Source organism: Lepus europaeus, chromosome 14 (genome assembly GCF_033115175.1).
Source record: "Lepus europaeus isolate LE1 chromosome 14, mLepTim1.pri, whole genome shotgun sequence".
Lineage (NCBI taxonomy): Eukaryota > Metazoa > Chordata > Mammalia > Lagomorpha > Leporidae > Lepus > Lepus europaeus.
The window spans coordinates 88,341,257-88,353,295 of record NC_084840.1 but is presented as its reverse complement, the minus strand read 5'-3'; the positions used below and the strand labels follow the sequence as shown (position 1 = coordinate 88,353,295).

General features: G+C 41.2%; 1 pseudogene; it reads left to right on the top strand.

Annotated features, from left to right (window-relative positions):
• Positions 1 to 4,388: 4,388 nt before the first annotated feature.
• Positions 4,389 to 5,389, top strand: LOC133773909 (F-actin-capping protein subunit alpha-2-like; annotated as a pseudogene).
• The last annotated feature ends 6,650 nt before the right edge of the window (positions 5,390 to 12,039 follow it).

The following is a 12,039-nucleotide window of genomic DNA, read 5'->3' as shown; positions in this document are numbered from 1 at the left end:
GGTTAGGGCTACCCATACACCCATTTCACAGATGTGGACGTGGATGGCCAGGGGTGCAGTCACCTGGCGGTCAGTGTCAGAGACGGGATTGGGACGCAGCTGTCTCTGATCCCAGAGCCACGGTGCCGAGCCCTGGCTCTGACCCTGCGGAAGACAGAGCTGGGCTCACAGCCCTACGATGAAGAGTTCCCATCTACATGGCACCAAGCACACCCGGCCCTCTCGCCAAGTCCCTCCAACCCTCCCCACACGTCCCATACTCCCTGCCCCAGCCACCTCCCGAGCTACCTGGACGCTGGACACACACTGCACAGGGCCCAATTACTTAACACTCCTGCAAAGTCTGTTTTTCCCCCGCCCCAGACCTCCCCTAACTGGATTTGCAATGGGGCTGTCTTCTCTGCTTCCACCCAGGGGCTCCACCCGGCCATCTTAGTGGACATCTCCACGCTGATGGTCACTGCCAGTTCCTCAATGTGCCTAAACCAACTTCAAGTGCAGGCACTGTAAACATGGTATCTGATTCCCATGGTACCGGCGCTCACTGTGTGTGTGCACTTCACACGCGTTCATTATCTATCCCAACCAACAGCCCGACGGGTAAATGCTAAGATGTCACCCATTTTCCTGATGAGTAAGGTGAGGCGCAAGGTGGGGCGTGGGGGTCACAGCAAATGCATTTCAGAGCTGCTCACACCCCCAGAGTCCATGTCACTTCTCATCTTACCTTTGTTAAGGCAGAAGGTAGCACCGGGACCAAGGGAATCAGAGAGGGATTTTAATCCTACCTAAGGAAGAATGTTCCAACGAACATGATGAGCACCTCGTTAGATTTCCAAGCCCAGAACAAAACCCTCCTCCAATGACCAGGGATGATGACGGGGTGAGTCACGCGTCAGCCAGGAGGTTGGACTCACTTCTCTTCCAGGGGTTTTCCAGCCCCAAGGAGCCTGACTCTGCCACCAAGCCCCGAGGAACCGCGTGCGGCATCTCCCCCACCACCACACCAAGTCTGTGTGTGGATGCACCTGTGCCCCGAAACTGCCTGCACCGCCCACCTCCCAGCAAGGCGAGGACCTGGAACCCAGATCGAGGCGTGAGTCGGCCTCCATCACAAACAACCTGCAGTGTTCTGACACGCACCCATCCTACACTCGCCTGCTTTTAACGTCTTCCCCCCAGGCCTTGCTGGTTTGCCTGTGGAATCTTCAGCCAGTGTTATCTTTAGGGAGACAGAGCACGCTCACACCCAGACACACAGAAACTGCCGCTCTGTCTAATCACCTCTGCCAGCACTGTGGCTGTTGCTGCCTGGGCACACTGAGACTTAATGATCCCCACCAGCACTGCCCCGGGGCCTTTGCACATGCTGCTTTCTTTATCTGGGACCCTCCCCCCTCAGTCGTCTGGCCGACTCCAGCTCCACGCTGTAGACCTGAGCTTGCACATCCTGCCTTCTGCACTGGTGTGCTCCCTCACTCCCAACTCATGGCTGGGTGCAAAGTCCCAGAGAGGCCCGAGTTGCACTGGCAAGTAGCACAAGGTGCTGTGACTGCCTGCTCGTGCACCTGCACGGGCACCAAGCTCCCAGTGGCACTGCACCTGCTCAGCACTGTAGCTCTAGCACCTGGCAAAGCACCAGAGGATGCCCCAGCTACATCTAGCAAACATGCAGGTGAACATGGGATTCAGGGTCCTTCATCCCTAAGCAAATGTATTTTAGAGCCGAATTTGACCTTGGACTCCTTGTCTCTGTGTGGTCGCTAAGCAGCTAGCATTTCCCAAAGCAGAGCGACAAGGGCAGCAAACGAAGCCCAGAACAGTGGTGACAGGGCAGTAGGGGGCAGAGGGTGACGAGAAGGGAAAGGTCTCGATCGCAGGACAGGTCCCAGGAGGACAGCCTGGAGGAGGGAGCAAGGATAGAGGACGAAGCCTATCTCAGACAGGCTGAGCTCAGAGGGCAGTCCCAAGAGCCACAGCCTTCTCCACAGAGCTCAGAGCTGCAGGTTGCAGGGCCAGATCTGACCTTGAACGTCGACCCCCAGGGCCATCAGTAGTCAATCCCTAGTGAGGCCGGGGGTACCCTCCTGTGGTTGTTTTTACAAACTCACATGAGAAGCAGAGAGACCTCCCACCCACTGGTTCACTCCACAAGTGCCCACAACAGCCAGCGCGGGTGTCAAGCGGAAGCCAGGAGCTGGGAACTCCATCCATGCAGGGACCATCCATGAGTGGCAGGGACCCCAACTACTTGAGCCCTCGCTGCTGCACTGGCAGGGTCTACACTGGCAGGATGCTGGAGACAGGAGCCAGAGGCAGGCACTGCCCCAGCCCCTGGGTGTCCCCAACCACCTGGCCAAGCACCTGCCACCATGCCCTCTTCTTATCCATGATGATTTTTTGTCTTCTTACTTTAATAGATGAGAGCTTTCAAAGAGTTCATGGGAAACATGTATTACAGGAAAAAATAAAGCATGCTTGGATTTCAGGCTTTTTTTTTTTTGCATCAAAAGAAACATATCTTTAATTCTCCATGAACTCTTTGAGGTAGTCTTATAGTTTATAATCTTGGTCATTTAAAAAAAAAAAGATTTTATTTATTTATTTGAGAGGTAGAGTTATAGACAGTGAGAGGGAGAGACAGAGACAAAGGTCTTCCATCCACTGGTTTACTCCCTAATTGGCCGCAATGGCCGGAGCTGCACCGATCCGAAGCCAGGAGCCAGGAGCTTCTTCTGGGTTTCCCATGCAGGTGCAGGGGCCTAAGGACTTGGGCCATCTTCCACTGCTTTCCCAGGCCACAGCAGAGAGCTGGATCGGAAGAGGAGCAGCCAGGACTAGAACTGGAGCCCATACGGGATGCCGGCGCTGCAGGCAGAGGATTAACCTGCTGCACCAAGGCACCAGTGCTTCTTGGTCATTTTAAAAATGAAAATAGTTTGAAAGCTTTCACGATCCCTACCTTTCTGCTACGTCCTGTGTTTAATTTTTCTCCTGAACATGGGTGTGTTTATTTGCAGAGCATGCCTTTGAGGTAGGGGTGGCGACACGGGACCCTTACTCTGGGCTGATAACACGGTCGCAGCGTAAGCCGCTGATTGGGACGTCCCCCATCCTAGATCCAAGTGCCAGTTTGAGTCCCAGCTGCCTCACTTCCCACCCAGCTTCCTGCTAATGTGCACCCTGGGAGGCAGCAGCTGCTGGGTCAAGTACTTGGGCCCCTGCCCGCCCACGTGGGAGACCTGGATGGAGCTCCTGGCTTTGGCCTGGCCCAGTGCCAGCTGTTGTTAACAGTTGGGAGTGTTACAGAACATTAAAGCAAGAACTTGAAAAAAATCACAAAAAATGAAATGACCTTCCATGTTCATTGATTAGAAGAACTAACAGCATCAAAATGTTCATTCTATTGAAAGAAATTTATGGGTTCAATGAAGTCCCAGTAAAAATACTAATGACCTTCTTCTCATATCTAGAAAAAAATGATGATAGAATTCATATTGAAACACAAGAGACCCTGAATAGCAAAAGCACTCTGATACAACCAAAACAAATCCTGAAAACAAACACCAGTTTTCAAGATATACTACAGGGCAATTACAATCAAAACAACCTGGTAATGTCATAAAAATAGACATGTAGACCAATGGACAAGAATATAAACTCCATCACTTCTCAGCCTTTTGACTAAGATCAAGTGAAGATTAGAAACTCCAGAAATCAATCCACATATGTACAACCAAGTAATTGTTGACAAAGGAGCTAAAAACAATCCCTGAAATAAGGACAGTCTCTTCATCAAATGATGTTGGGAATATTGGATCTCTGCATGCAGAACTATGAAATAAGATCTCTACCTTACATCTTCTGAAAAAATCAACACAAAATGGGTAAGGATATAAATCTATGACCTGAGAACATCCAATAACTAGAGGAGAATATAGTGAAAATTCTGAAAGATATTGGCAAAGGCAAAAACTTCTTGGAATAGACCCCACATGCCCAGGCAATCAATGCCAAAGTTTACAAATTGGATTACATGAAGCTGAGAAGCTTCTGAGCTGGAAAAGAAACTTCAGCAAGCTGGGAACCAATTGACAGAATGGTATAAAGTATTTATGAACTATGACACTGATAAAGGATTAATATTCAGACTCTATAAAGAGCTCAAAAACTCAACAACAACAACAAAACAAACAATCGAGTAAAGAAATGGGCAAAAGACTCTCACAGGCATTTTTCAAAAGGGAAATTCAAATGGCCAACAGACACATGAAAAAATGCTCAGGAGCACTAGCCATCAAGGAAACGCAAATAAAAACCACAATGAGCTTTCACCTCACCCAGTTAGAATGGCTCCCATACAGAAATAAAGAAACAATAAATGTTAGATGGAAGATCTAGAGGAGCGGTTGTTTGATGAGGAGACAGTACTTAGAGCAGCAAAATTCATCATTCATTCCCCCTCGTGGAGAATTTAATGAGGTATTTAATGATGTTAAGTTACTGATTCTTAATTATAATGTTCTCAGCAAAGGAGCAACACATGCATTTGCATAGTATAACTTGCATCTGTTTACTCCCATAAAAATTGAACATTATGAAAATCAGAAAAAAAGCAATCCGATACTAATCCAAAATCTAGAATACATATTAAGATTTATATCATAATTTGGTTGCTCTAGAATTCTTCATTTCTTCATGGATATGAAAAGGACTCTAGTAATATAAATGTTTAACCAAAAATGCTGTAAATGAAAATGGTGAGATGACTAAATCCAACATATTGATAACAGACTTTGTATACATAAACAGATTTTGTTTCAAATTTGGTCACTTTAGAACGTAAGTAACTGATCCGAGATCCAGGAAGCAGAAAATGTGATTAATCAGGGAGAAGGTCAGCAGAAACTGATCTTTGTGCTATGTAAAAGAACATGATCCAAGGGGGGTCTGCACTGTATAGAGTAAAAAGATAGATGGACAGCAAACCCATATTGCATATATAGAAAACCATCAGTTTGAAGCAAAAAACTTTTGGAATGGCCCCTGGAGATCAGAGTGGAAGTTTTCAGTCACACCTTCAATTATTCAGGTCATTGGTATCTTGACAATTCAGGTTCCTCACTATGATGATGGTATTGTTCAGCTATTGAGTCATAAAGATCTACAAGTTTCCCCAATGAATCTAATGAGGCACAAATAGCAAAATAACTTACAAAAATTATATAAACTGTGAGAAATGAGTACTAGACAACTGGGAGTGTATTATCAGGTAATGTCTGACACTACTTTCAAAGCCAGTTGCATGTAGTTGCCAGTTACATGCAGTAAGATTGATTGGAACAAGATCCTTAGCTACAAGATTGGCAAAGAGATGGAGGATTCATAGATGAACACTGCATGGCCACTTCACACTTTAGTGTCTTTTGCATTAAAAAAAGGAAATTTTTGCAGAAGTATTCAGAACTGCCAAGCTGCCCAGTCAGATGGGCTGTTGCCATTTAAAATCACTGTAGTTAAACAGTTTGATTACAGCACATAGCTTAGCTAGTCAATCACTACTTTTCATTTCAGAAAGGATTGAAAATAGGTTTAATTTACTTTTTTAAAAAAATTGAGTGGATTATGGCTCTTTTTTATTTGCATACATTTCATAAGTACAACTTTAGGAACATAGTAATTCTTCCCATCACACCTACCCTTCTACCTATATGCCTACCCACATCCCCTTTCCTCTCTCATTCCCAGTCTGTTCTTTTACTGAGATTTTAATTTAACTTCATACACAGAAGATTAACTCTGTTCTAAGTATAGAGTTGAACACTTTGTATGAGGGATAAAAAGAAAGAGAGAAAAAATCAAAACAAACAAAAATCTAAAAACAAAAAAAGCCTAAAAAATAAGATCAAAAGCTGTTCCTCAACAGTCCAGACAAGGGTTGTTCAAAACCACTGCATCTCAATGGTAATTTCACTTTTTTTGAGACTTAATTATCTTTAAAGAGGAAGCTAGGAATGATACATCTTTTGTGAGCACTTAGACATAACTATAATTTGTGTGACATAAGAATATCCTCCACTTAAGGTACTAAAATCAATTCTTTGAGAACAAGCTTTACTGTTAAGTTTCATAATACAAGTCTTTGAGGAACAGACGTCCTGCATGGAAAGTTAGCACAAAGTGACTCCTGTTGTTTATTTAACAATACACAACTGATAAAGGATTAATAACCAGATATATAAAGAGACCAAGAAACTCCACAACAACAAGACAAACAACCTAGTTAAGAAATAAGAAAAGGACTTAAACATTTTTCAAAAGAGGAAATCCAAATGGCCAACAGACACATGAAAAAATGCTCATGATCTCTAGCCATCAGGGAATTGCAAATCAAAACCACAATGAGGTTTCACTTCACCCCAATCAGAATGGCTTTCATACAGAAATCAACAAACAATAAATGCTGGTGAGGATGTGGGGGAAAAGATACTCTTGCCCACTGTTGGTGGGAATGTAAACTGATAAAGTCAGTATGGAAGACAGTATGGAGATATCTCAAAAACAAGAATATAGATACCATATGACCCAGCCATCCCACTCCAGGGAATTTATCCAAGAAAATAAAATCAGCATACGAAAGAGCTATCTTTACCTCCATGTTTACCACAGCTCAATTCACAGTAGAATAAACATGGAATAAACCCAAATTCCTATCAACTGAAGAGTGAATAAAAACTACACAGCAGTAAAGAAAACAGGATCTGGTCATGTGCAACAAAATGGAGTTATATATACCAGGGTGCCCAGACCCCAATTGGCTGGGCCCTTTTATATCTTAGGTGCACTGGGGGGGGGCAGTAATCAGAGGTGAGCTTCTCCATAGAAGTTTTTCAAGTTTGGCCCCCTGGCTTTCAAACATGGGGCAGAATGCAGGGGGTGGGGTGGACAACAACACCTTGTGAGACTAAATTGGTCCCTTGAAAGAAGGTAAGGGTAACAGACACCTAAAATGGCTGAGGCTTCTGTCCTTGTTCCATCACTACCTACCTATGTCAAAATACACACACTGCATATCTTGCTAACAGCAGGTAGAATCGTCTCTGCTGTCAAGCATTGGTTCTACTGCTGGGCAGTAGATGGCTTGGCCCCAGAATATTAACTTGAATAATTAATGTAGATGAAAATCACACTGTTTGTGGGTCTAGGGAGATGATGGTGAAGAAAACTAAGATAGTTATCCAAGCCAGGTATACCGCATGTATGGCAGTGATCCAACCTCACCCAGGCTATGGGAGTGGAACCAGAACTTGCAAAACAGGCATTCCAACATTGGGTGCCAGTGTCCCAAGTAATAACAAATGATTCTTCCTTGGCATTGTACATCCAGTTGAATAAATCTAATAATTTATGGTATTAATGACCAAGCATCTAATTAACTGCTTTAAAATATTATATATACAGGATTTCAGTCAAATTTGTAACACTCACAAGACAATATATACAAAAACTCAGGAGTGTGCCCAATGTCATCCAAGTACAGGTACTCGAACTTAAACCTAACTAAAAGACTACTTCACATATTAGTTAAGGGTACAGGTAGGTATTACTATTCCCTGAACACTGAAAGTACGCCTGGTCAGTTCTCTCAGATTGACACTGTCAACATCAACTCTGCTGAATCCACTATGTAAATATTAAATACAGATGTATCAAACACGTTTTATAAAGTGATCTGGAAAGGTTTTATACAACCCTAGTACTTCATGGCATAAAAATTTCCTCCTATGGAAAATTAGCAACTGACTCAATGACCGGATTTGATGTCATTTTATTTTCCCTCCATTCCCTGGATTGTCTAAGTCTTCTATAGTGAATGTGCACTTACAAAGAATAAAATTAAAATGAGCTGCACTCTATAGCTCAAGGTCCCATGAATCCCGACCTTGCTTGGCATAAATAGAGTACAGCAGAAATCAGGCACATCAAACTTTCTTTATAGAACTACAAGGGAGTGGCGAATCTAGATAGTACAGTCCAGAACTGTCCTGTCCCAGCTAGCGGCCACTACCAATCATGGGTGACATGCTGGACACACTACATGTGACTAATCCAAGCTAAAATGGGCTGTAAATGCAAAATATGCATTGGATTTTAAACACTTTGTTCCAAAAAAAAGTAAAGAACCCCCTTAATAGTTTTCAGCATATCAATTAAATGTTGAAGTGATAGTACTTTGGGTATATTAGGCTAAGAAACCACTGAAGTTGACTTCACATCATTTTCAAATGAGGATACTAGAAGTGAACACACAGTTTGCACTAATTCATATTTTCACTGTCAAGTGCTGCTCTAGGACAAAATTATTCAAGTAAAGCCAGCAACATGCCCATCATTTGGGATCCTGTTCAAAGGCAGACCTTTGGGTCCCAGCCCCGAAGTGCTAAGCAGAATATGCATTTTAACAAGACCCCCGTTTGTTCAATATACACATTGACTGCTAAGAAGCATTGTTAAAGAAAACCTGTATTTTCCCTATGCGTGACAATCTCACTTTTTAAAAATTTATCTATTTATTAAAATGCTACAAGGGGTCATGACAATTCTAGACAACCATAACACAAGGTGGATAAAAAAATGGAAAAACAAATTTCATCTCCATTACCTGTTTGGTGGAGTTTCTATTCTTCAGAAGATAACAAACTAAAAATAATCCAGTTCTACTGTGAACATTTGTTTTTAAAAATGCAACTTTGTGCAAATCAACTGATTCATCATGGACTTTCAAACCAACCTATTAATGCACCAAGAATGTATCATAGTGTCTGTGCAAAACTGCCAGTATTTGTAGAAAAAAAGACTGAAAATCAATTAAAATACCTTAGAGTGTCTATTGAGCCACAAGATGTTAGGAAAATCCCATTGGAGGGTGAACCAACGGCAAAAAGGAAGACCTTTCTCTCTGTCTCTCTCTCTCACTGTCCACTCTGCCTGTCAAAAAATAAGAAAATAAAAAAAAAAGTTAACCAAATAAGTAACTTAGTGAATACTAAAAATATACAAGAAACATTTCAATTTGAAATGTAGCACGCAGAGATATAACAGCAAATGACAAAATTAGTGTAAAATCAGTGCACAAAAATACTGTGCTGATACAGACAACGGACTCATTTAGAGGAAGAAGCTCTTCTGGTTTCCAAAGTCCTTTCCTGTATTCCACTGCACTAAATGATTCTACAGATGCATTACTCAAAACTAAAACAAACAGTTACTCATGGTTCCCATGTTTCTGATTTTAATTTAATAAAATTCTGACTGATTATAATTTAATAAAAGGAATCAAGACCACACGAAACTGAAAAAAGGTTTGATTCTCTCTGCTTCACACTCCCACTTTGTTATCTGCTACCCAACAGGATCTATACAGAGAATTTGTTACTTACTCACAAGACTATACCAAAACATCCTTATGTGTGATTAACCTTCAAAAATGGGAATTCTTGAAGAGCTACTAGTGGAAGTGGGGTACACAGGCACTCAAATATTTGCTGAATAAACAACAACAAGCCTGTGAGCTCACACAACGAAATAGAATTTTATCTGATGAAATTAAGTATAGGACGTGCTGGCTTCCTTCTTTTAAATGAAATTAAAAATATAGTTAGTTTGAAGAACAGCTGATGGTAAATCAGATTTTTTTTATTTTTCAAATGCTGTTTGTATATCCTCTGTATTTCTTGCCCATTTTACACTGTCAAGAACTAAGGTATAGACAAAGAGAACTGTAAGTTACATATAGTCATTAATACTAAAAGCATACAAATACTCATTCACTTTGAAAAAAATCATCTCATTTCCAAGAAAATACAGAACAGACCCAACATGGCTGAATACAGTATAGCAATAATAACACATTGTGGCCATTTGGGGCGTGAACCAGGGAAAGGGAAGACCTTTCTCTCAGTCTCACCCTCTCGCTATCTGTAACTCAACCTCTCAAATAAATAAAATCCTTAAAGAAAATTCATATGGAATCACAAAAGGCCACAAATAGTTGGAGCGATCTTGAATAAGAAAGCCCAACCTGGATGAATCATAATACGCAATTTCAAAGCATCCTACAAAGCTATAATAATTAAAACTGCTAAGTAATGGCATAAAATCCAATGTGTAAGTCAATGGAACAGAAGAGAGAGCCCAGAATTTAATCCACATACAGATAGCCAATTGACTTCTGACAAAAGTGCTCAGACCACACAGTGCAGTTAAAGATAATATTGGTGCTGGCAAAACTGGATGCATATACGTAGAAGAATGAAAGCAGATCCGTATCTCTTCACATACAAAAATCTACTGAAGATACATCAAAGACCCAATTTAAGACCTGACATTATGGACATTATGAGGTTGCTGGAAGAAAACATAAGGGAAACACTCAAAGACATTGGTGTAGGAACAACTTCTTGGATGGGAACCCCGAAGCACAGGCAACAAAAGTAAAACTAAGGAAATAGGACTATATCGAACTTGGAAACAAAGGACATGACAATTTGAGTGGAGACACATCCAGCAGAATGGGAAAAATAGTTGCAAACCATCTATCTGCAAAGGAATAATATCCCAAATATATATGTAACTTAAAAAAGTCAACAACAACAAAATCAATCCAGTTCTGGAATGGAAAAGGACTTCAACAGGTAATTCTCATTAAGAAGAAATACAAATGGCAAACGAACATATGGCAAAATGCTCAACATCTCCAGGCTTCAGGGAAATGCAAATCAAAACCGCAATGAGGTATCTCCTCACCCCTATTAGAATGGCTGAAATCCAAACAACAGAGTAACAAATGTTGCAAAGGATGTGGGGGAAAAGGAACACTTAGACACTGCTGGGAGGAATCTCAGGGAATCAAACAGAAAGAAATGTTTGTGTGTACCAGTATTGCTGCAAATACAGTTTGTAAAACTTTGTTTTATGCGTTTGTGAAACTGATGGTTAAGAATGTTATCCTACCACAATTTTAATGATCTATAATTACTTATAGATTTACCACATAGGGATGAAACAATCATTTTTCTATTCAATTACTGTTTACAGTCGTTGTCTATAGTCTCACTAAACTGGTATAATTTTGTTTTTTACTCGTTTAACTTATCTAGTAAAGTATTAAACCTTTTTACTGCAATGTAATTGGAAAATTGGACAAAATCAAAACCAAAGACAGAAAGAAAAAGGAGAAGGAAACACAGTGGAAAGGAGAAAGTGGGAGGGAGAAAGGCAATACCATTGTGTTCTTACATCTGTGTCTACAAAGCACACTGAGTCTGCTAAACACTAGTTAAAAAAAAAGAAAAAAAAGGAAAACCAATGTACATTAATTTGTTCCCCACAACACAGCTTACCCATTTGCCAAACAAACTGCAAAAATTCAATATAGAACTAAGAAAATAAGGTACATTCAATAAATAACAAGTATTGAAATGTATTAGCTATAAAAAGGATATGTTAAAAAAAACTACATATAACATCACAAAACTTCACATAGTACCAAAGCATTTACATAAGATGTGTATACACATGAAAAAGATGAAGATTACTTTCAGAGAAAGAAATGTATGAAGGAAATGAAATTAAAACACGTTGTAAATTCTTAATTTCCTTTTAAAACTGTTACTAAACTGTAATGATTTTTAGAATTCAGAAGGACAAGGATTTGCAATCCGGTTTACCAAGCCAATTAAGGTCACCTGCATTCCATCCTTGAAGTACCCAGGTTCAGTATCCACCTCCGGCTCCTGACTCTAGCTTCCTATTAATGTGGATGGTGAAGGCAGTTGTGATGGCTCAAGAAATCGGGTACCTATTTCTGGCTCCTGAGTCTAGCTTCCTGTAATGTGGACCTGGAGGGCAGTGGATAGGACCCAGGTATTTGGATACCCATCACCTTTGCTGGAAACATGGAATGAATTCTCCAACCCTCAACTCAGCCAGGCTCAGGCCCAGTAGTTGTGAGAATTACAAAGTCAATCAGTAGATGAG